This window comes from Desmodus rotundus, chromosome 1, assembly GCF_022682495.2.
Source record: "Desmodus rotundus isolate HL8 chromosome 1, HLdesRot8A.1, whole genome shotgun sequence".
In the NCBI taxonomy this organism is placed as follows: Eukaryota; Metazoa; Chordata; class Mammalia; order Chiroptera; family Phyllostomidae; genus Desmodus; species Desmodus rotundus.
The window spans coordinates 126,297,136-126,323,388 of NC_071387.1; the positions used below are offsets into that span (position 1 = coordinate 126,297,136).

General features: G+C 38.2%; 1 protein-coding gene across 4 annotated transcripts in view; it reads left to right on the top strand.

The window, feature by feature from the left end:
• Window positions 1-26,253, top strand: part of PRR16 (proline rich 16) — a 249,921-nt gene that overhangs the window by 40,675 nt on the left and 182,993 nt on the right. Inside the window, exon 1 of one of the 4 annotated variants that reach the window (XM_071219285.1) lies at window positions 20,956-21,478. The exons of the other annotated variants lie outside the window; for them this stretch is intronic. The gene's annotated coding sequence lies outside the window, so the exon portion shown is untranslated. Of the gene's footprint in view, window positions 1-20,955; window positions 21,479-26,253 lie in introns of those variants that run through there. 4 annotated transcript variants of the gene reach the window in all.

Genomic DNA, 26,253 nt, shown 5'->3' on the forward strand with positions numbered 1-26,253 from the left:
ACGATGAAAAGGACGACAGGGGCTTTGTATGTGTAGCGGAGTATGGCACCTGCTTTGGAAATTGCTTGGGTTGAGTGGCATCAAGGCCACACTCCTTCCTGATCGCTGTTTCTTTTGTTAATCTTTATCCAGTTGCTGACTTCGAAACCTAGGTTAGTAGTATATTGCATCAGTCTTTTACACAATCTACACACGTTTGTATATATTAATTTATACAATAAATACAACATGTTTCACACAATGAATTTTAAGCAAATATGTTATTTAGGAAGTTTACCCCTGGAGAGAGAAGTGCAGTGTGTGTTATGTGGTCTGCGGTTTATGAAGATCCCATACTCACTGGCTTCATAGCATTTATGTAGTCTGAAATGATTTTGGTTTTATTCAGTCGGGAGATATTTCTGTACATATTATGTTGATAACATTTTTTTTCTCCAAGTATCTTTTGTTCAAGAGAGCCTGACCTAAAACATCCCTCAAATTTAAATTGATGGTGCTCTTCTCCTGAGTGAAGAGTTTCTGTCAGGTGCCTTTCACTTTCCTGATGGGTCTCTCTGGCTAGTGCCGTTGCTTCCCCACGCTGACTCTACATCACAGTTCAAGTCGGAGGATTTTTATGTTAGAAAGAAGAAAAAAGTTATTTCTTGATATTATCCCCTGGCGGTAAGTACCTGTACGTTGGCAATTATAAGGCATTTACACTGCATTTTAAAACCATCTGATTACAACATTAGTAACTACAGAATAGTAATTCAGCCGAGCAAAGTATGGCCTGAATGGATGCTTTTCTTCTTACGTATTTTTTTCCTTTTAAATGTAGTTATTTCAGGTGCCAATCAAAGAAGTAAAAAAAAGGAGGTCTGCAGCATATATTTAAATCTTATTGGGTATGTTGCCATGGATTGTGAATATTCCTACACAGATAGTGGTCATGGCAAGGGGCTCCGTGGCCTCAGAACCTGCTGCTTTGCTTCCCATTTTAGCCATCTCCATATGGCTCCCACGGTGCCTACCAGCCGGCTGCCACAGGCAGGGCCACCGAGTGGCCAGTGGCATTTTGAACATCCTGCTGGGTCTGTATTATAACCAAGAACAGTTTCTATTGTTAGCGCATCCTGTGAGAAATCCTCCGGAGATATGTGCAGTCCAAAGAGAAGGCTTCCTTGGGGTTTCCCTGAGTCAGAGTCAGAAACTGGTGGAAAGACGTCTTTGGCAGCAGATCCTTTCGCACGGCTCTGCTGGAAAGGTCTGGGAGGACACTGTTACAACAGAGAACATACTGAGGCTGATTGCTGTGACTTGAATCTGATTGGGCAGCCTACTTCTCCTCATCTTCAAACATTAATTTTCATGTTTAATTTATTTCATTAGAGTTACATAAGCAGTACATGATTCAGTTCATTCGCCTCTGAGAGAAATGAGAACATTGCAGTTGAAGCAGAAACCTGATCTGACATGTACCGCAGTGCCAGCCTCGCCCTCCCTGCCCTCTCTCTACCCCTCACAGACTGCTTCTGTTTAAGATTCTAAGACTGGCTTGTATGCTTTCGGACATTTGGGAAATACTTTCACATATATTAGAGGCTTCCACAGAAAAAAAATATATGCAATTTTATTTATTTATATGTAAAATAAATGGAGAGAATAATAAACTTTCCTATGGTGGAAAATGTCCTGGGAAATCTTCTGGTTTTAAAAGTAGTAATCTTGTAGATTGCTTTTCTTTGAAAAAGTAGCTAGAGTTTTGAAAGGTTGCTGTCTTTTTAGCTAAGTCCTCCAGAATGTCTATGGTTAATAATACTTTGTAGGTGAAACTTGGCTTTGTATCTGTCTCAGTCATTCTTCATTTCCAAAGAAGAGGGCCGATGTGGGGTAGCGGCTGGGCTCTCCTCTGAGAGAGTCTGGTGTCTTAACTGTCACTGCTCTCTGCTTGACCTTCTAAAGCATGACGTTTCTGAGACCTGCAAGGACTTACTGAGCTCTCTGAGATTCTCTGTAATGCTTCGGTTGCCATTGGAGTAGAGTGTTTTGGCTGGAAAATGCTGTGTGTATACAGTGAAGGATAGGTAGCCCTATTGAGCTATAGGATCTAGAGTCAAATTACCTGGGTTTGAACCGTATGTGATATTGAAAAGCCTAGTTATCTTTCCCGATGTTAACTTTAGCAAAAGTTAATTACGATTCTTTAATTTGTCAATTTAAATCACTTAAGAAGCTCTTTGCATTTCTCACCTAAACCACATCTTACATCAATAGTGAAATAGCAGCTGTTTGTTTTGTTTTGATTTAGTCTCATTTATTTTAGGGAGAAAAGTGTGCCAGGTATTTTGTTGGGCTTTTAAGATAGGAAAGAGTTGGGCGCAGTGAGGTAAGAGGATATGCTGATTGAGAGAGGAGTCCCAGGGCAAGTTTCTCTCAGGAGATGACATAGAGTCTGTTTTAGGGATGGTCCGGCTGGGGTAAAATTCTCCATGAAGAGGACAGAATCTATGTAAAAGTTTTGAGATAGGAGGAATTTTGCATAGTTGAAGGATACAGAGAAAAGGTACCTGCAGCAGTATAGTGATATTTGGAAAAAATTACGTGAAATGCAATTGGAGAAGGTGTAAAGGACTCTGAAAGCAGGAGCAATATGGCATTGTTCACTATTGTATCTCCAGACTCCATTCTGCCAAATTAAATGAATGGGCAAACAGACAAATGTATAAATGAGGAGACCTAAAGGAAGACGAGCTGCCACGAGGTTATGGAGAAAATCCAGAGAGTTTGGTGTCACAGAAAACAAAAGCAGAATATTTTTAAAATAGGTAGGGATGTTCTGTTGATGCTGAGAAGGGAAATAGGCTGGGATGAAAGAACCCAATAGCTTCAGTAGCAGTGTGGTCACTAGTCACGGTGGCGGGAGCAGGTTCATCAGGAAGTGGGATTGGCAGTCCCTTGAGTAGGTTGTTATGGACAGTAGTGGAGCAGAGATACAGGGTGTAATTATAACTTTTTTAGAAGCTGAAGGGAGTCTTTTCAGATGAATGACAGGTGATCCTAGAGCCTTTGAATGTTAAAGGGTATGATCCAATGAGAAAAAGAGAATACAGATGTAAGAGAGAAGTGGCATATTAGGGGATTTGGTATGCTGAGGCAGTACTGAAAAATAATACACTTTATATATAATTTTAACACTTCATTATCTCATTTTCAGCTTTTCCTTTTTCTACGGAAAGGATTTCATCTTTTTAGTTCACTCTTCTATGGATACATCCCTAAACTAATCCCTTCTATTCTGCTCTGAATCTTTGCTAAGTAATCCTGAACATAGTATTATGGAAAAGCATTACAGATATGGAAGCACCATAAATTTATGAAAGAGTCAAAATGTTTCTGTTTTCATATGATTATGCCTATTATTTTAATAGAATTTTGCCCTCAGAGTTTGATTCTGTTCCTGTGAAATTATAGTACAATCAGAATTAAAAGGAAGCAAAGCAAAGGGCCCTTGTTAGTAGATAACCTCACTTTCCCTTTGAAAGAACCTAGGCAGAGAGCAACCCTGCACCCAGAGCTCGTTTCTTGCTGGTTCAGTACCTTAACAGGAACTGAAACATCTGTTATTTCACTAGTAGTAGCGCATTAACATTGGTTCTGTTTTGACTAGGTAAGATTTTCACATTGCCTTTTATTGTTCTCCTCATTTGAACATCTCATGTGTTGTCACGTGTGTGTTTCCATTTGCAAAGTAGTCATATACTATAAAATTGTCTAGGTGACAATGGCGATTCTTTGTTCACAAGTTTGTGGCCCTTAATTTCTGCTTGGAGTTTTGTCTCTTCCTAGCAAAACTTTCTTAAAGATTATACTGATTACACCTTTGTTTAATTTCTTTTAAATTAAATTATATCAAACATTGCTACTTATTTGTTTATAGTATCATAATTCATGTTCCTCAGATGATGTAGTTTCGTCTACAGGAGGCTTATTAGGACTTGCCTCTGACAGTGTCCCCAAGGGAGTAAGAGCAGCAGGATTAGGCAGAGGGTGTGGCTGAATTGCACTGTGGTTGGAGAGTGGGCTCAGCCATTTCCAGTGGAAGCTCTGCAGTTGATATGTCTGATCTGAAGCAGAGGCCTTTGTACTCTGTATCAGCCAGACCTTGGGTAGGGGTGCCCCCAGGAGGGAGTGTGACCTTGGATGAGACAGCTCCCTTGAGTTCAGGGTGATTCCTGGAAGAGACTTGGTGGTAAGTTCCAGTAGGCAGTACTCCTGGCACCTGGGAGTATTAGGCCTCTCGTTCAAAGGGAGAATGTAGGCAGCATCCAGAATTAAATTTATAGCATTTCTAATGAGGGGAAGGAGGAAAAAATTGCAATAATTAAGAAATGACTTTAGGGACAGAGGAAACAGGAGTGATAGGTTATCAAATGTCTTTCTTTTCTATCTTGAAAGTATGCTAAGGTCTTATCTAAAATGCATCTTGAGTGAGATCATTCATGTTTTTTAGAATAATCAGAAAGAACATACATTTAGTACTACAGTTTTTTTATCCTACAGATTTCTGGACTTATTATTGTTATTGCTATTTAGCTCTCATGGAATCTGTGCGTTTGTTTCTAATATATATATATATACACATATACACATACATACACACAACTGACCAGAAGCACAAATTACAGTCTGCCTATCATTATGGGACTCATTTTTGTGGTAGAACTGAGCCTGTCATCTGCCCTTTGACTTAATTTAGAATCACAGAGTATGAGCCCTATAGTGACTACAATAATTTTCTTTTAAGTTTTTCATTTATTTGTTTCTTTCTTATAAAGGTAGACTTCATAGCTTCTGTGTTTCTAGAAAGTAATGCATCTTATCATTACATTTATTTATGGTTTTGATCTAATTATCCTATGTTGGTGTCATAAAATATATAGATATTTTTAGGTGCAAGTGCCTCCAGAATTGATATATTTCAATGGAATAATTGTTATAATATATAGTATCAATTGCACTGTTTTAAAAACAACATTATTATTAACGTGCTTTTACTAATAGGGCAAATGCTGTTTTGATTTGCATATATGAATTTTACCATCCCACAAATAACTACAATACATATATTTGTATTTGGGAGTATTATAGCTTAACATCATTTAGTATTGGTTTATTCTCTTTATACTGTTTAATTTCTTTGAACTTTAGTTTGTAGAAGTACTTGTTGAACATAAAGTTTATTAATATTTTGTAATTCAGTATTTATTTTCAATTGAAATTGCTTTTTCCCCCCTAGTGGGAGGGGGAAATAATTCATTGCCGTTGTTGCACCCCATAGTCAGTGCTTTCTCATACTTGAGCTGACATGCATTTTAAAATTAACCTAACAAATATTTCCTCGTAGAAAGCCCCTTCAGTGAACATTTTCAGAGTTAGTGTATTATTTATGTATTCATTAATTACTGTTTAACCTAATTTGTACCATATAAGATTTGAGATAATAATAAAAACACTCTATCTCATAAGAGTATAATAATGAAGAAATAGATAACTAGTATAAAGAAGTCATAAATGAAAGCCAGAAGAAATAATATTAATATGTAGACAAGGGTCAAAGTGGGTTGTGAAACTAAGCTTCCAACTTGGGTGTGAGTTTTCTGGAGCAAAACAGAAAGAGATAAATGCTCAGTTATGTAGCATTTGTTGTTAGACAACATAATAACATTATTTTCCATTTATAGGTGAGGCACCTGATGTAGACATTTCTGAAATCTGGTGTCACATAACCAGTTTGCACCAGGATTCCAGCATAGTTAAGGTGACTTCTGTGTCCAAATTCTTTACTCTTCTATATGAAATAGTCTTCCATATCTGTCCTATAAAAATCCTTACAGAAAACACAGTACCAGAATCCAGAGTTTGTCGTAGCTGAATTAGGATCAGCTACAACAAATTAGATCCTTCTGAAAAAGGATCTTAGTGTATTTAAGGACAATCAATAGAGTGTCTTTGTTTACAATTTTTTCGTAGTAAAGATATAACATTTATAAGGCACACCCTATAAAATCAAGCAAGGGTGAGCAAATTCTGATGCTTCAGAAGAGGCATGCCACGTTTTGTTTTCACTGACACCCAAACTACGAGGGTGAGCCTTTGAAATGTCTGATGTTTAACCATTTTTGACTTACAAAATGGCAATTCCGTATGGTTCAACCTCATATTGAAAGTGGTACCTTAAAAATATAATAATATAGAAATATGTTTGTCAGCAGGGCCATGTGGAGACTTCCTGTAATAGGTCCTTTAATTCTGCTTCATCAGGTGTTAAGTCATCTTGAAAATATTCGGTGTTACTTACAGCCTGCCGAAGGCAACTTATCATGGCAAAATTACTCTTTCTTATGAGACTGTGTCCTCATTTCTACTACAGACTTACTGAGACCAGAAAATGAATGTATTAAACCTTCTTTGTATACTGCAAAATGATATGTAAAGGGGAGAGGTCTCCATTGTATACTTAAATATGCTAAATGAGGTTGACTACGAATCACCATGTCGTCCTCTTTTTGCAAGCCTAATTAGTCAAGGTAAATGCATGGCCCCATTACACCTCCATGTTTCTGTCCGTTCACCCATACATATTTAGAGTTAAACTTGTTACCTTAAGTACAAAGTGTAACTCCACCGTGTTTGTGCTTTTTTATTCCTCCATTTAATTTATGCTTGCTTACTGTATTTTTAAGGATCTTTATATGCCACCTTAAATTCTTTCTGGAATGTGACTGATTATAAATATATCTATTAAGCAGATATTCTGCATTAAACTATTCAGTTCCATGGGCCACTATGAATATGCAACTGTGACCTATTTCAAGAGCACATGATTTTTCTTTAGTAGCAATATCAATATTGCATTATTTTCAGTAAGTACTGGGTGGAAAATTTTGTTAGGTATTGTGAGGACTTTTATCTTGCCAAGCCTGCATGCACAATAACTAATGTAGACAAAGGGAACACACAGCAAGCAGCTACAGAACATGTCAGTGTTTATGAGTCATTAGTGCACTTTGAAAAATAAGCCCTGATGAGGACTCACTGTGTGGTTCCAATGGCCAGGTTGGTGCGATAGATGTTGAGCATAACATTTATTTATTTTTTAGTGAGGCAGTGGATGAATTATTAGGTGATGATAAAGCTTTGCTCCCTGTTGAAAGAATTTCAAGTTTATAAAAAGAAGAAATGTTTTTGGACAAGCATCTCCCCATGTAATAACATAACAGATTAAGCTAGATCTGAAGAGAAATCTGACGTCATTCATTCTTGGCAGGAAAAGGGGCTGAAGGACAATAAGGCCCACAGTCCCAGCCCTAATCTTTCTCCTCTGAGAGGGAAGGGCATCCTTCGTATGAGCGGTGAAGAAATGTTATGTAACTCCCCGTGGCTATGTGGGCCTGGAGAGTGAAGGCCTCATCCTGTGCTCTCCTCCTCATTATTAAAACGAGGCTTGGAATCTTCTCTCCTTTACACACCAGGTCCCAGCCAGGATCGCCTTTTCCACTGAGAACATAGATCAGGCAGCCTCAGTCCCTTGTTATTTCTAAGTCCATTTATATAACTACTTTCAGATTTGTATATTTTCCAAAAGCATTTATCTTTTTTTAAATTGATTTTAGAGAAAGAGAGGAAGGGAGGGAGGATGGGGGGAGGAGAGAGAGAAAGAAATGTCAATCTCTTTTCCCACTTATTTATGTATTCATTGGTTGCTTCTTGTATGTGCCCTGACTGGAGAGTGAACCTGCTACCTTGGCGTATCAGGTCAACACTCTAACCAACTGAGCTACCTGGCCAGGGCCAGCATTTATCCTATTTAATTATAATTATGTACCATTTCTTTTCTTTTTGGAGTGTTTCCTTTTGACTTTTGGAGTATACGCTACGCCTTATATATGTTTCCTCAGGTGAGAAATTCAGGAACTAGCATGAATTGTCCCAGCCTTCCTTCCTTTATTCATCTTACAGTGCACTTACCCCTGTGTGTCACGCCCAGGGTGGGGAACCTGTTTGGTAGTGTAGCCACTGCTACCTGTGCCGGCTCTGCTCTCTACCAGAAACTGGTAGTCATAAAATAATATATATGTAAGTGCCCTAGCTGGTTAAGTCATATCCTTGAATTTGGAACAATATGATTTCAGTAAAATCAGAGGAAAGTAACAGATGAAGGAATATGTAGTAATAATTTTCTAAGAGTTTTCAGGCATTTCCAGCCTATATCTAGGTTTTCAGTGACTCATAGTAGCAGGACTACCCCAACTATTTCAGATGAGCTGTTGAAGAAAATCAATAATGTGTGATGTGACTAACCAATATCAGAATAATTTGATCACACTGGACCACTACTTAGAGCGTATCCTTCTCTAGATTGTGTCACTGTATATAGTGTATGTGTTTTGGAGCCCTAAGATCATAGAAGTAGACTTGGAACAAACTGCAGTAATCATCAACATAAACAAATAGTAAGCAAACCAAAAAATCCTGGTTATGTGAAACGATGTCATTTTCTGTCACACAATGAGTTAATGTTGAAGTGGATTGACAACCTAGGTTTACCTACTGCTAAAACTTTGCCTTTCCTGATCAACTAATTTGTGTTTCCTGTAACTCTGTATAGCTCTTCACCTTGACAGATAATGGCTCCCCAGGTTAAAGTTTACATAGCTTAGTACCCAAGTGGAAGATCCAACACCCCCCCCCCCCCACCACCACTCACACTGGCTCTCTTGACCAAATCTCCTAATTTCCGGAAGGCAAGTCAAGCTTTGATCTGGCAGCCACAGCTTCATCTTTGCCTTTATTCACAGTTTCCTGCTAGACTTTGTGATTTTAAAATGATCGGGTAATTGAAGTTCAAATTATCATTGGTACAAGGCTTTTTTGCTACACTTCTAAATTCCATGCCAGGGAGGCTCTTTCTAATTGGAGGGAGGGTGTGGAGAGCAGAGTGAACAGCGGGAAGCATTGCTCCCTTTAGGACAAATGGAAGCTGGAGATAGTCAAAGGAAATGGTCAGAAGGAGAGGGTACACAGCAGTGGGAGCAGTTCATTGTTGTGATTAAGAGTAGGGACTCAGGGGCTCAGAGTCAAAGAAAGCTGTGCTTTGTACTAGCTCTGTGTCTTAGGTAAGCTGGTTAGCTTTTTGAACCTCCATTTCATCATTATCTTTAAACAGCAATAATGCCTAACTCATAGGGTTTCTAAAGTTCATAAAGCCTAATAATTAGTAAGCTTTGTATCAATGCTAGTACTGAGTGCAGATTTCAAAAGAGCAATACCTGGTTTAGGAAGAGAATGTGGATAGAGGAGTTACTGCTTAAAACATTTAGTTAATGTACATTATAACAAGCAGAAAAACAAAGATTTTTTTTTAATCTGGAGAAAATATGATGTGACAATTCCAGAGTTCTTGCCTTAAGTAAACTGCTGTGGAGGTTTTCTTTTGCATTTCATGGAACATCTCCTGTTGTGTTTCATTAATGCAGGGATCAGCAACCCTTTTGTGTAAAGGGCCAGATAGTAACTATTTCAGGCTCCGTGGGCTGTGAGTCAAAATCAAGGATGTAATGTAGATGCCTATATAACAAACAAATTTCCACAAATTTTTATTAATGAAGTTCAAAGTATAATAATAATTGAGGACACATTTTTGTAATACAAGTCTACTGATGAGACTAGTTGTATAATTTTTGGGGGGGAATAACTTTTTCCTTAATCATTGTTCAAAGTTACTGTTCCCTGTCATCAAATTTATAACTAACAGTTGTCTGGAAAAGTCGTCCTTCGCTGATGGGTTGTACATAAACAGGTGGCAGGCTGTATTTGGCTCATTGCTGACCCAGGTCTTGAAGGATTAAGGAAGCAAAAGAGCCTTGAGAGAATCTGATCAAATTCACATGTTTGTAAGTAACAGTTTGAGTAGCCTCCGGCTCATTTTGAGTCGTGAAGTGAACAGTGTAGCTGTGACAATGTCTGAACATAGCTAGATGCAGAGTGCAATTGGGAACAAAATCTTGGGACTATGCCATGGGTCCCTGGTTTCTGAGCATCTTTGCTCTTTTTACATTTGCCTGAACTTTCTGCTAAGAGGTTAGTCAGGGTTGTCGTATCTTCTTAAGTTGGTGTTCTCAGGTGTTGGAGCCACTGAGGCAGAGAGCAGAAAGAGCACATCAAGGGCAGCGATGAGGGGTGCTCCTTTCATTTCCTCTCTTAGAAGAACACAGTAGCCTGGAAGTGAAAGCAGAATGGAAATTACCTTTCCCCTTTATGCCCAGTGTGGAAGTGTATGAAGAGGTGAATGGAAACGCAAAGATAATTCCACAGAACCCTTTCTTAAGTGCTGAAAGGAAAATTTAAGTTATTGAGTGAATATTAGTTTACGGAAAAATCAGATAGGAAAAGCATGCAGAGGCCTAAGCAGTGGCTGGGGGAGCAGCCCCTCCCTCCGTGCCAGGGTGAGCGTCCTGCGAGCCGGCACTGGTGCAGGGAGTACTCAGACCTGCTGCTGTGGTGGGATGTTCTAGAATTCAGGTACAATGGCGGTGAGGTGAGGAAGGGGAGTTGGAATGTGACACTAACAGGGACAGAAGTGCTTTAAGCTTTTTGCACTGTCAGCACTATGTAGAGCCAAAAGATGCGGGCAGAGAGTAGTGGTTGAGGAGAGCCAGGGGGAGTGTGGCGGGTCGGAGTGCAGTCCATGATGACTGCTAGCCCCGTTATTTTGTAGGGGTCAAGACACCAACCATCTGTGGCAACTTTGCCATATTCTGGGGATGAAATAGATAGAGGCAAGAGCCAGGAATGGCAGGGAGCCCGTGGAAAAGGAGAAAATGGAAAAACTATGATACCTCAGAGGAAGTACAAAGAGTCCCAAAGTCAGTTAGGAATTTGGGCTCAGTGAAGTCTTTTGAATTTCCAGCTGAGCCTTAGGGATCCAAAGCAGAATCCCATTCACTGCAGAGACCTATTGCAGAGTGGGAGAGATGGGGATTCAGAGAGGATGTGGTCCAGAGGTGACATACGGAGTTCATTCTGAGCAGGGTGTGGCAGCAGGGTCTTTCCTCAGAAGTCGCAGAGTGGCCAGGAAACATGGAGGCAGACTGTGGCAGCTGTGCGGAAGCTGTTGACAGGTCTTCCCTCTGCCCACCGAGGGCTGGATGGCCTGGGGTGGGGGGACGTACTCATGAGGAGTACAGGAAACTGAAGCTGAATAGTAGGGATTTCCCAGATACTTTGAATACTTTTGATGTCCTTCAGAGTTCAGCTAAAGCTATGAGACCTTGTGGAAAGAGGTAAGTTTGACCCTATGACTGATTTACCTGGATGGTAATGTAGCTTGAATAGAAAATCATATTTTCACAATTTTGCTAAACAACCATTTTTTATTAATGTTCTCTCCTTCCCTAAATGCAAACTTAATCTCAATCCAGCAGACACTAGCTCTTCGTGTATGTTAGAGCAGCATACTTCCTTGAGGAAGAACAAATCAATGCTCACTGTAATTGCTTTTCTCATCACAGCATTTATTGAGAGTCTGTTAAGTGCCAGATGCTGTGTCAGAATTATATAAGTGAATTTGGTAAGATTTATGGAGAAAAAAGCTTTAACAATTATGTTAATTTTGACATTATGGTCACTGCTAATGAAGAGATACATAAAAGTCCAGCAAACACAGAGGAGATGTGAACTTTTAAAATTTCTGAGTGTTTACGTGTAAGAATTGCTTATTGACAACCCGAATCATCTCCACGGTTGTATCTGCACTGAAATAATGTACAGTGAGGCTTTCTCACATGTGACCCTCTTTCAGAACATTACCTGTCCCAGAGACAAAATCTGTACTTGTCTAAAATACCAAGCACAACAAATAACCTTCCGGATTATGTAACCAACTCTGGCGACGTTTATCCATTTGAATTAAGTGCCGCAGCTCCTGCTGGGAATGCACTATTGCAAAGTGCATCGGCTTTCGTGGTTTTTCGTGGTTTGAAAACGGCTCCTATGCAGATCAGCTTGAGGTGGCTGAAACAGGACAGAGAAAAATTCTTAAACATCCTCTCAAAAATGACAAGGGAGGAAAGGATAAACTTTAAGAGTGAATATGGGTTTCAAGATTTAAGAACAGGGTATTTTTTAACCCTTTTGTATTACTTTGCACTAAAATAGAATAATTGTCAAAGGATCTTGTTACCATGGTGATAAATCTTTTAAGAGCACATAACTAGATAAAGTCAATTATAATACCAGAAAATATTGAACACACTATTTTATTTAGGTTTTCTTTTTTTTTTAATATACTTTTTAAAACTAAAATAATACCAGTTGGAGTTTGTGTACTGGCGTGAAATGACTATAAATAGCATATTATACATCATGACACATTGTTTTCTTTTTTTAGGAAGCTTATAGTTCTTAAAATATTATTTCCTTTTCAAGCTAACAGAAACTGACCATTTGGGGACCAAAATAGGTAGTTCACAAGGAAAAAATGTTATCCCTGTAAATATGCTACATATGCACTTAGTATTTTAGTGAAATACTGCATGTAAAGCACTTGACAAAATGCCTGCCCTGGAGTAACCGTGTTTGTGAATGATGTTAATTCTCTGCTTGCTTCTTTCCCTTTTCTTTGGACTTTTCTCCCCTCTGCCTTTCGTCCTTCCTTCACTTTCCTTGGGTCTCCCTGCGCTTTCTGTTCATAGGTCCCTCTGTTTCTTAATTTCTTTCTCCTTTACTCCCTTGTTTTTTTTTCTTTACATTTTTCTGAACTACTTAAAAAAGAGGTTAAATATGAAGGAATGACCTAAAACTAGTGTTAGAATAACACCATCGTAGCAAAATAGCGTATTGTTGCAGGGCCCAGTGCATTTGATTTTGGATGAGGCAAGGTGCAGATGAGGTATGGGGGAGGTAGGTTGGAGAAAGGGCTGGCAGGGTGGAATTTGGTGGGAGGGGAAAGGAACCGCCTTAGTGGAAGAGAGATTTGAATAACGAGGAAGAGTCTCCCTGGAAGCACTCAAGATGGAAGTTTCTGTGTTCCCACTTAAACCAGAGAGCTCCATGCAATCCTTACTACCAAAATAGTGAGAGGCTTTATTTAGCAAACATTCTTCATTAGGTTTTAGCAGCGCACATGGAATCTCAGAATCATTCCATGCAGTGCATAGCCCAGTGCAACAAAAGATAGAAACAGAAATAGACGTACAGTTGGTGAAAAATAACTGAAGTCTAAAAGAAATTCACTGACAGCCTCCTCCTTCTACCAGATTAAACATTCTCTTTGCTCAGCCCCATTTTCTCTGCAGTCCAATTACACTGGGTAGGATAACAAGGAAGTTCAAAAACCCAGACTACAAATTTCATTTTTCTGTTTAAGGGAAGGAAAACTGTCAGGTAAGAGCCTCTCTTGAATATGAGCATCTTCTTTCCATTCCAAATGGTGGTAGTTTGATGGCAAACTCTAGGTTTGATTCTGGTTTTACGATGGAGATAGTGCCCAGAGGGAGTGGTTCAGACCTTTAAGAGAATACTGCTGGAAGTGCTCCTTAGCCTTTTTCCTGTGGGAGGCCCCAGGAAGCTCAGGTCACTGCCACCAGAATGCAGGATGGGTTGTAGTGAGTGAGATAGAAGTCTGAAACAGTGGTTAGAGGTCTAGAAGAATATGCCTGGTGTTCAGCTTTCCACTCATAATACCAGTCACTCCAAAACACAGTAATCAGTGGACATTTATACTTTCTAACAGGTCATTTCCATATAAACTCCAGTCTGAGTGTTTTCCTCTATCAGTACACTTGATACTTATATTGTTGTTCAAATACAGTTGTTCCACCTTTTTCTCCATTGCTCACCCCTACCCTGCCTCCCCACTCCCACAGTCAGTGCCCCCATTGTCCATGCCCAAGAGTCCTCTATTCATGTTCCTTCGCTTGTCCCTTCCTTTCCCCCATTATCCCCCTTCCCCTTCCCCTCTGGTCACTGCCAGTTTGTTCTTTATTTCCAAGTCTCTGGTTCTGTTTTGCTCATGTATTTGTTTTGTTGATTAGGTGGTTCCACTTATAGGTGAGATCATATGGTATTTGTGTTTCACCGCCTGGCTTATTTCACTTGGCGTAACATTGTCCAGGTCCATCCATGCTGTTGTGAAGGGTAGGGGCCCCTTTCTTGCTGCTGCATAGTATTCTACTGTGTAAACATACCAGTTTTTTGATCCACTCATTTACTGATGGGCACTTAGGTTGTTTCCAGCACTTGGCTATTGTAAATAATGCTGCTGTGAACATTGGGGTGCATAGGTTCTTTTTAATTGGTGATTCAGGATTCTTAGGATATAGTCCCAGCAGTGGGATTGCTGGATTCAAAGATAGTTCCATCTTTAGTTTTCTGAGGAAATCCCATACTGTTTTCCACAGTGGCTTCGCCAGTCTGCATTCTCACCAACACTGCACTAGGGTTCCCTTTCCTCCACAACCTCGCCAGCACTATTTCTGCTTTCTTCTTTGTATCTTCCTCTATTTTGGCAGCTTGTGACATTCTGCCACTGTAGAAATAATACTTCAGAACTCTCTAAACTGTCACTCATTTGGTAGAGAAAAACCCAAGGGGAAACAAAAAAGGAGGAATACCTCCTAAGTGTAATGCTGCATTACAAATAGTTAATTTATGCATACATTTTAAATATGCAAATATGCTGCAATGCATAATTAATTTATTTAAGTGACTCTGCTGAGCCACTGTACAGTTAGTTGACAAAGCATTGATAAAAGAGTTGTTAGCTGGTATCTAATGAGTTGAAGTCATCTATAGTTACTTGTTAACAGTGAGTTAATTGGACAGCTAATTATAAAATAAATCCATTAGACATTTACTTTCTCAGTGTGCTTGGGTTTTCCACTCTTATATTTTGAAAAATAAACATGTATTGAATTTTATATCAACAGAGAGAATGAGAATAAAATTAAAATGATTATTATATAATATGTTCTCCAAGTCATAAAATACTATTGATTGGGATTCAGGGACACTGTTTTACCAAATCCCCTCACTCTGGGCGAGATTACACATAAGTCCCATTATGATTGTCCATATGTGCCATTTTAGGTAAAGATTATGTACTGTTGTTTGGAAATATTTTCTGTATTTATTACATATATATTATTTCTTTATTAAATCTATCTACAGTTCCTTGGAGGCACATTTCTGGCTACTTTTTAGATATAATTTAAAATACTTAAAATTATTTGTTGAATCTCATATGATGTCAGACTTTATAGGAATGACTAACAACTCCAGTTCTCTCTGGTAGTGAGTTTTCAGTACCCTTGTCACCTAAGCTGTTGTGCTTCAGTACAGAGCAGTTAAAAACCTTGTAATGTGCAATATTACGTGCAAGGGACTTACAAGACATTTGATATATTCAGTTTTATCTTTCAAGAATGTCAAGTTTTGTTTTTGTAAGGAAATAGATGCTTTTAGAAGAATTCTTTTTTATAAGAGTTAACTTGAATTTTTAGGAAAAAAATTCACGTACTAGAGAAATGACAAAAAAAGCAAAAACCCACACCAGAGCCTATTTCCAGGGTTTGGGGGGCATTTATTATCAACATTTTGCAAATGTCATTCTAGAAAATTTTCTGTATAGAAATAAAAGGTATAGAGTGAGTGGGCTGAGGTAATGTCTCCCCTATGCTTTCGGTGTCTCCAGGTCATTCTGATGCAGAGCAGTGCTCCTGAAGTCACAGGTAGATTGTTGCTGTCCCTGCTCTGTCACTTCTTCATCTCTGGCTGTCCGCCTCAGGGGTCTACTGTGGCTTAGGGGCCTGGAGAGAAGACAGTAGAGGTGTTTACCCAGGGGTTTAGCCCTCCTGCCCATTTGGAGCAATCCCTGGATTTCTGCACAGAAATCTTCACAGACGTCCCCTTCATCCACCTGAATACAACTCGAAGGCATCAAATTCAGTATTTTTAATAATAACCTATTCATCCACACCCCTACTAAATTTTCCTTTAAGTTTCAACGTAATTGCATTCAACAAATATTTATTGAAGGCTGTTATATGCTAGGCATTATTATATGTACCAGTAAATGAAGCAAAAAAATATCCTTTGTCTGTTGGAGCTTAAATTTTAAAAAGAGAGATGGTCATTAAATCACAGGCATGATAAATCAGGAGGCTCAATAGCATGTTAGAAAGTGGCAAGTTCTGTGGAAGAAGAAAAAAGTAGAAAAAGAAAAAGTAAAAGGAGGATCTGGCATGCCAGGGTGGAGGTGGGATGGGCGGCTATTTTGAATAGGATGGTTGTTGTGAAGGTGTCACTTGAACAAAGACTTCAGAGGGGTGAAGGATTTGGCCGTGTGACTGTCTGTGGCAAAAGTATTGCAGCTGGTATAATCAGCCAGGATGAAGTTCCCAAGGCAGGACCATGTGTGGTATGGTCCAGGGAGCGTCTGTGCCTGAAACAGAGGGAAGCAAGGGAAGGGCACTAGGAGATGAAGTCAAAAGACAATGAGAGCCTGGTCATTGAGTGTTGTCAGCTTTTTAACAAATTTAGCTTTTCTCTGAGCATAAGAGGGATCCAGTGTGACTATTGAGCAGAGGAATACATGATCTGGATTATGTTTTTTAAGCATCATTCAGTTTTTGTGTGTGTTGAAAAGAGCCTGTGGGATGACATGGGCAGAAAGACAGAAAATTAGGAGGCTATTCGATAGTCCAGGTGACAGATGGTGGTATGATGACTTAGACTGGGAAGGTGTCAACGGAGATAGTTAAGAACTCACTGGATGATGGGTATGTTTTGAAAGTATAACTTACAAGGTTTCCTGACAAACTGGATGTGGATTCTAACAGCAAGACAGGAGTCAAAGCTAAATTCAGTTTCTGTGCCTGGTTATTTGCAGTTGCCTCTGCAGAGATGCGGAGGACTTTGGCAGGACAGGCGTGGGGGATATCAGGAGTTCAGTTTTTCACAGATGGAAATTGAGTTTCTTTTTAGAAATCCAAACAGAGATGTTTAACAAGCAATCGTATAAACCACTTAGGAGTTCGCAAGAAGTCCAAACTGGAGACAGACCAGTATATTTGGTTGCTATAGGGTGTTATGTAAAGCCGTGAGACTGATGAACACCGAGTAAGTGGGACGGAGAAGAGGACCAAGGGCTGAGTTCAGAGGCATGCAGCACCGGAAAAGTGAGTGCCTGCCCCACGCACAGGTCTGTTGCCTCTGTGTTTCTGAATATCTTTTAAAAAGTCTTCTATTTTTACCCTGTTTCATTTACCCATTAAACTCAAATAGTTCTTCGCTGTGAATACATACGTACAAGGCATATAAATGTGCTATTCGGAGCACCCAGCAGAGGTGGTTAAGGTAGACTGCAGGGCAACTGTTCTTGACCCTAACGCACTTAAAACACTCTATCGCACATTTTTCGTGCATATCATTTTATAGATGGAATTATGTATCTGACTCTGTACTTGAAAATTTATCATTTCTCACATTTTTTTGCTCTCTCTACACACTCAGTACAAGTGACTTCATGATTTTTTTCAGTGCATTTCTAAAGATTATGTCAATATAGATCTTTTTAAAGTGAAATACTTGAATATTTGTTTCCTTATCTCACTGTGAACTTCAACTGGTGAAGTTAGAAGAGAAATATAAATCCTTAAGTCTTATGAGTATGTATAGTTTGACAAGTTTTTGCGTGAAAAATTTTGACTTACTGGTAAAATTTTTTATAGTTATAGAAATAATCTTGTAAATGGACCAATAATTTTATGAGAACTTTGTAGAACATAATTATTTTTAAAGATATGCATCATGGTAAATAAGATTATGGATGTAAATAATGTAATAAATCCGATTGTAATGAATTTGGAATTCAGAGTGATTATCTGGATTCACTTAGCATTCATTTTACTTGTAGATATGTATGTGCATACTCACTGTATATACATATATGTATAAGGTACATATAGAAAATCTCTATGAGGGTATCCTGTTACTTTGTTCTTCTTCTCTAAATTTAAAATGGCATTGCAGATGCCTGCAGTTGTTGTTTATTTAGTATCATTATGAAGAAAAAGAACATCTTTTGTTAGATGGTTTTTAAAGCTGTTGTGAGAGAACTCCAGTTCTAGAGAATTTGCACAAGTCAGGCTAATTCTTGTGTGCCCAGATTCTCCAGCTGTCCACATTTTACGGCATTCATGTTACCATTCTCCTTCTCTCACACTGTGATTATTTGATGAAATCATTGAGAGTAATTTGCATATATGGTACCTCTTTATTTATAAATATTTTGTATATAGTTTCTATAAAACAAGGGCATTCACTTACATAACTATAATACAGTTATTAAGATAAAAAATTAACACATACAATGCTATTATCTAGTTAGATTTCACCAATCGTCCCATGTTGAGTTATTAACAGTAGGTCACTTACTTTGATATAGTAATCTACCTTATTTATAAAATACCACATCAGCCACTGCTGGTGTTTAGTTACAGAATTCTAATAGTTGGCGTAAGCAACTGACTGCATACATGTGTGACCTTCCTGCGGTCAGGAGACAGTGCTAAGTGCTTGAATCTCCTTCGTAACCTATTGATGGAAATGTCAGTGATGCACTGATTTCTGTAACACTGGTCGTGTTCACCTGTTTTCTAGGGTCTTAATATTACACATATTGTACAATGTTCTTCAGAAAGTTCCTTTATTTTCCAGTTAAATATCTGACACTGCTCCCTTCAAGGGTTCTATAAATAAAATGTCCCCAATGTCTTCTGTTTTTAAAACATGCCTGGCCTAGAGGAGAGGGAGGAGGGGGATAACAGGAGAAAGAAGGGTAAGGGTCAAGTCATGGAACATGTAGAAAGGACCCCTGGACAAAAACAACGTGTGGGGGGAGGATTGAAAGTGGAAGGTGGGAGGTGGGTAGGGCAGGGGAGAGTAATGGGGAGAAAATGGGGGCGACTGTAGTTGAACAACAATAAAAAAAGAAAAGTAAATAAATAAAATATGCCTGGAATAAGTATACATATATACCGTTTAGATTAAACAAAACACACACGAGTGAATGGAGAGAAACAGTCATGTGAAAGGATGGCTGTCCTGATGTGTGGGAAGAGGCGCTGCGTGTGTTTCCATTTTAGTGGATCTCCCTCTGTCTTCATTGGTCAGTGGTGAATTAAGGCGTAATACTAGGATTAGCTATTGTCTGACTTCTGTCAACCAAGATATTCCCATATCTTTTGAGCTTTATTTAGATTATTGATTTTCAAGCTGTCTTCCTTAACAACATAGTATGATTTAAGAGGGAATCATTATTTAATTCAAATTTAATTAAAAAATAATTATTTAATAACCCTAAAAGAATACACATTTATGAATTAACAAACTGGAACAGTGATGATCACCAGTGTATTAATTTGTTTTACCAAATTGATTATTTGTTTTTTATTTTTGATTTTTGGAGAATGAAAGACAGAGACATCTATCTGTTGCTCTCTTTATTTCTGCGTTCACTGGTTACTTCTTGTACGTGCCCCAACGGGAGATTGAACCTCCAATCTTGGCATATCAGGCCAGTGCTCTTCCCAACTGAGCTACTTGCCTGGGGCTCAAATTGATTCTTACAATAAAATTTTTCCTACCATCTCTGGATATATATTTGGCACTTCTAGAAATGTGTTATTGATGAAACAGGGCATAACAGTAATTTCCTTAACAAATATTTTAAAACTTTTAACGGAGTTTCTCAGTTACTATAGTATAGATGTTTCATACCAGGTAAAACTCAGTGGATGCTTTAGTAACTATTATACAAAATTACCCATCCTATCATAAAAATGTAATTTTATCCAGGATATTTAGTCGTTATTGTTAAATTGAAAGGTCTCACCTACCCACATGGACTGTTTTTAAGCAAAATGAGCTGAATTTGGCCAAGCAAGATCACATTTAAGTTGCATTACCAGCTCTTTAATTATAGTTACTCGTAAGTGGCTGCAGTTAAAGAACTGGTAATGGAACTGAAATAAAATGTAGAGTCAGCCTGAAATAAATTGTTTTGAATTTTGAATGATTTTTTTTAACATCATATGTAGGTATCCATGTAACTTGGATTTTTAAAGAAAATGATATTATTTAACATATCATAATGGTAAAATATACTTTGAAGCCTACTTTCTGCTAAACAAAGGAGATTAGGGGGTGGGGTGGAGGCAGTGAGCAAAGAAGAGAAAGGACTCATGGGCATGGACAACAGTGTGGTGATTGTGGGGGTGGGGCAGTATATGGGAACTAATTGGTGATGGAAAAAATAAAATTAAATTAAAAAAATATGAAGCAAATGACTAGCCGAGTTGATGAGTTATCTACTCATTGACTTCATCCATGTTTAATGTTTACGATTTAAGAAATGCAAGTTAGTTATTATTAGTATTCCATTTTTAATAAACATTTTGAATAAATATTTCTACTACCCTATTTAAGAAATTTAAGTAACTTACTAATATTCCATTTCTAATTTGAGTAAAGGTTTCTACTATCCCTCTTTCAAGCTACTAGATTAGTTTAATTGATGAATATTCTGAGATTTTAAGAGGAGCTCTTGAGAAAACAGGGACATTTCAGCTACATTTCTGTGTGAATTAGGATTTTGTCACTGCTCTGGAGCCAGAATGAAATCCACAACTAATTCGACTTTGGAAGCAGCAGGCATCTATCAAGCTCAACTTTAAAATTTTGTTATCAAACATACATCAATTCTGTTTGTTGGGTATACACATGTTACAATTTTGAACTTGGAAACAATATTTACTATTAAAATGCCACTTCTTGTGGAGATTTAGTGGATTGAGTAAAGGTTTCCACTGCTAGAAGTTTGATTACTGGTGGTTTGAATTCCTCAGCAAACATAAGATACATATCTCTAGGGTGCTTTTGGAAACCGAAAGGGTCTTCAGCATTTGCGTTAATGTCTTGCAAGTGCAGATAAAAAAAGAAAGTTGTCCTTGCTTCCCAGACTTGTCTAACTATTCCAAAAAAAATCTAGTTCTTCTGAGATCTCAATCTTATGAACTACCTCCCTGCTCTCCTTTTTCCCCAGTGGTTCCAGCTGAGATGGTTGCGTTTGTACAGCCTCCTTAGGGCCACTGCTGGGAGAAATTGTGTTCTGAGTTTATTCCCTGGAGGAAGATTGTGAAAAAATGGGTGAAGGGAATTCAAGAGAAAGGAAATTGGTATGAAGGAAAACAGCTAACTCAGGAACAGAGGACCCCAAGGGCAGGAGAGGCAGTTTTGTTTTGTTTTGCTGCTTTGTTTCATTTTAAATACCTGGGCTTCGGAGAAAAGAGGAAAGAGCAGCTCTGTATGCCTTAGAATTTCGTGAAATGTCTGGCAGGCAGCTTCAAGTTTGTGTCTACACCATGAAGAGGTTCTCGTAAGTATTTCAGATTTTAAAAAGTCATGATGATAAAACAAAGCAGGTAACATGGTATCTTTTTTCTGGCAGTTTGAAAATATTCTAAATCAGAATCATATATTTAAAATGCAATAACAGCAATAAGAAAGAAACCAAGAAATAAGAAGCAATGTCTATATGTCATTTTGATATAGATTTTATTCTGAAATTGAAAGGAGTAATACTAAATAATATTGCAAATAGCCATCTAAGGGTCCTATGAATTTAAATATTTTTACAGCAAAAATTTTGTTGTTTGTTGGGAAAAATAGTGTATAGAAGAGAAGTATGAGATAGGAGGTTCTTGTATTATTGATTAACGAGTATTTAAATGATCAGTTTAGTATAATGTAATTTGATGGTTAATTTTTAACAATAATCAATATATCAGCCCAAAGCAGATAAAATATATTGAGTGTTTTATTTTTGCTATGTCTTGCAAGGATTATTGTGAAAAAATGTGTAAATATTAAGCTTTATTTCAATGTTTTTTGGTTTTATGGTGAGTGGTTAACCTGTGTAGTGGGAGACATAACTGAGTCATTTTTAGAGTTTATTGTCTTTTATATTTTAGATTCTTTGTTTTTTCACACTGTCCCTTCTGTTAACATTTCTGTACATCACTCCTAAAGCCCAAGGACATACCTGCGCCTACACAGGGTGGAACTGGCCGCCTTGTTTACGTTGTTACCAATTTCAGTTTGGATGAACCTGACGGGATTTCATACTGTGATGGCTCATTAGACAGAGAAGGTAATAATCCATGAGCCAAGCACATTAACACACCTTGTTTTTTATTCTTTGAGAACTTCTCTTTAGGCCAGGACAGGAATTCTCAGCAGGGCCATGGCAGAGGCCCCTAAGGAGCCTCTGTTACCTGCTTGCACACAGCAGCCAGATTGGTCTTTCTTGAATACAAATATGAAAACATCTCTTTCCTTCTTAACGTGCTTTATAGGCTTGGACTGGCCTTAACCAGAAAATTCAAGGATCTTAGGATAATAATCAGATTCCTGCCTCAGTCCTGTGTGGCCTGGCCTGGCCTTTCTACCAGGCGTGTTGTGTACTATGCGCCCTTGGACCGCCAATGTTCTGGTTACATGGGCTTGCTTTCTGCTCCTTGGAAATGCCATTCTCCTTTCTGCCTTGGGCCTGGGACATACTGTATCCCTCCTCTCCCTCCTCTCTCCTTCCTCTCTCCTTTGGTCTACCCTAACCGACTCTTAGTCATTTAGGACTCAGATGAAAGAATTGAGCCTTCTACTGACCCCAGTATAGAATAATACCCCCTTTTTGCTATTGTTATTTTTTTTTGCAACTTTTGCTTTTTAATAGCATATAATATTTCTTTGTAGAATTAATCACATTACACTTTTAAACAACTTAACTAATTTTATTATTGGCATGTCGTTGTCTGCCAGCCCAGATAGAATGCACATTTGTGTAGGCATGTGGAACAGAGCCGTGAGCATAGGAGATATGCATTAAATACCATTTAAACAAGTGCAGCCAGATATGTATATTTATGAATATATGGTCTTTCATTTATGTATATTTATAAAGGGATTCTTTGAGGTCTTATGATCGATTGTTCTAGTACTTGAGGCAGGGCAGGGGTAGGACATACAGCAGTGAAGAACTGGTTTTCGAAAGCCTGAATGACTTTCACTAGTTTCAAAGTCTACATCATTTCCAGTCACAAGCACAGGATTTTGTGAGCAGTGCAGACCAAAATGCACTTTAGACCGTGCATTCCACTTTTAAGAACTAATGGCAAATGATTAAATAGTAGCTTCTGTCAGAGAAGGGATGGGGCTTTAAAATGACTGTTTAAGGGCATCTTAAAAAATTGCCCGTTTCTTAGGATTCATGTGCTGAGATACCCTCATATCCACATCACTTTTTTGTAACAAACGTTAGTCTTTGGTAGTAATCATAGGTCTAAACATGGGAGTGTCCCTGCTGAGATGGTTGAGGTCACATGACTTGTAGGACCCCGGTGGACTATTTTGGAAGTAGACATGGTCAACTGAAGAGGCATTTCCCCCAGGATTTCTTGGCCTCTTCATATTCTCTTGATGTTTCTCTGAGTTAATTGATAAACTGATTTTCCCCCTTTGTTCTTTTTTTATATTCTTGAGTATTCATTGAAACCTGAGATTGAAAAATAAGCAATATGTCTTTTCTACCCTGTTAAAATCCTATTTGTATTTCCTCCCTCTTGGGTGTTACAAAGAACCTCTGAAAAGGATCCTCTTTATTAGTTAAAACTGTTGTTGTGTGCTACATGCCTTGGCAGGGCACTGTAGTTCGATGTTGGAGCAACCTCTGGTCCTTGTTATAGTCACGGCCTTGTTGTAGCCCTTGAGCCAGCTCGTGGCAGAGCTTCATGTGGTGGTAGTTGTGCTAGAGTAGCTTTTTGATAAGGAATATTTCCTTCAAAATAAATTTACCCTTTTCTCTTTTTACTGCTGACTAATAGGGCCCTTTCACTACATCTTTATTAATGGTTTCTCAATCTTTTCAATAAACCTTTTATTTTGGAATAATATTAGAGTTCCAGAAGATTTGCAAAGATAGTACAGAGATTTTCCCTATACTCATCACCTAGTTTCCCCTGATATTAACATCTTTTGTTGCCATGATCCATTTGTCAAAATTAGGGAATCGACATGGGTTGTTTATATTTTAGAATGTATACTATGTAGTAATTAATCTACACCAATCTACATTCTTTCAAGTGATAAACACTTGGATATCATAGATAAGCAAGGGAAAACTAATGCGAATGAAATACAACGTTGGTGAGAATGGAATAGAATAGCGACTGCTAGTACTTTATTTCTGTCGGCGATGTCGGTATTATTAATAGATGGTTTACACATAACACACATCACATGGGCTTCAGTGGGCCTCCGGAGCATTTGTACTGCCTTTCATTTCTGACTGTTTAACTAAAAGCAGCCATGGGTAGTTGAAAGGGCATGAAGTTAGTTGGGAGTAAGAATTTTTTTCCAACCTTGGAGCTTTTATCACTGTGTGTGACCTTTGACATTTTCCTCACTTTAGGGTCTTAGTCTCTCATCTGTGAAATGAAGAGTGTAGACTGAGGACCTCTAAGGAGTGTGTTGGCTTTACACAGGGATGAATTTGCAATTCTTTCATGATCACGTCCGGTCTTTATTCAGTGTTTGTCAGGCTGTGGAAGGATCCAGGCCAACTCAAGAGTTTCTGTAACCATCCTTGGACCTCTGTGATTATCCTGGGAGCAGAAGTCTGGACCAGAGGGGACAAGTTCAAATGCCTGAAATTATCTGGCAGGTACCGAACTGAGTGACAAAGAAGGAGGTAGGGACCCTGATGATCTGGACACTGTGTGCCCTTTCTATTGGGGCAGCTGCTGCACAGCTCCCAAGGACCACACCCTGGAGGACTGGATCTTCTCACCTCTCCAAGAAAGCCCCATAAAAACCTTTTTGCGTGAACTTTTACAGTCTTTAAATATTAGCAATTAATTCAGTTTAAAGAAACCAACTCTGTGAGCTAAATTAAATATTCAGTAGTCCGGAGCTTATCCTGAGCTTATCCTTTGGATTCCAGGTTTTTCGATTTCTCTTCTGTTTTAGTGACTGTCAAACGTGTTTGGCCACTACAACAGTAAAAATGCCTTTTCATCACAGCCAAGTACACGCATGTGTGTTTGTATGTATGTGCATGCATGTGTGTATGTGAAACCCAAACTGAAGCTCAAGGAAATATGTGTGCAATATGATTGTGTCTGTTTTATCTTGTGTAACATTCTTTCTATTCTATTCTGTATATTTATATTTCATTTGTTGAAAACAGTAGTCACACTCATTGTCATTTTCATGACCCACCAGTGTGTTCCTTCCTACTTCCAGCTTCTCAGAAAAATGGAGAAGACAATTCTCTTGCTATGTGAATATGATTTTCCCACCTAGAGAACTGAGAGATGAGATATCCCTGAGGTGATTTCCTCAGTTGATATCTTAAGGGGTATCACATAACCAATGGGAATGTATTGCTTGCTGGTAATTTGAGTTTTCCATTTGTCTTAAGTAAGCAGCACTAGGAAATAACGGTGTCCTTAAGAGGAAGACACAGCTGCACAGATAGGGTAGAAGAGAAGGGACAGAGACAGGCTATTTAGGAATCGTAAATTAAACATCACAACTATTTTTGGCAAAATCGATAATTTTCTTCCTTTCAGTTGCCTACACATAACATATCTTCATGTGTGTTCACATGTCTGCTAAATATTTTTTGTTGTTTCTTGGTAGATAAAAATCAGTTTAATGAGACAATCAACATAGATGGTTTTAGGTATTGGAATCTGTCCATGAGATTCATATTTTTATTAAATACTTTATCTGGAATTAATTGATTTTCCATATGACCTGAAGGTCATTAGAAAGGCTTCTTTCAGCACTCACTTAACAATTCATCCAGGGCAGTGAGTTTCATAATCGTAAAGAAGGCTGGACATCTTACCATATGCTTTTTATTCCTCAAGTCAACAGAGCTTATTTCTAGGGGAATACTTTATTTTTAGGAGAAAATATTGGCAAAAACATCATTATACATACATAAAAATAAGATGTTATATAGTACTTCCCAATTTAAATTAAAAAAATGCTATGTGATGTATTTTATAGTTTTTATTTATAGCTTTGGAGAAATATCCTAAACTTACATATTTGGTCAATGAATTTTTGAATATCAAAAACATTATA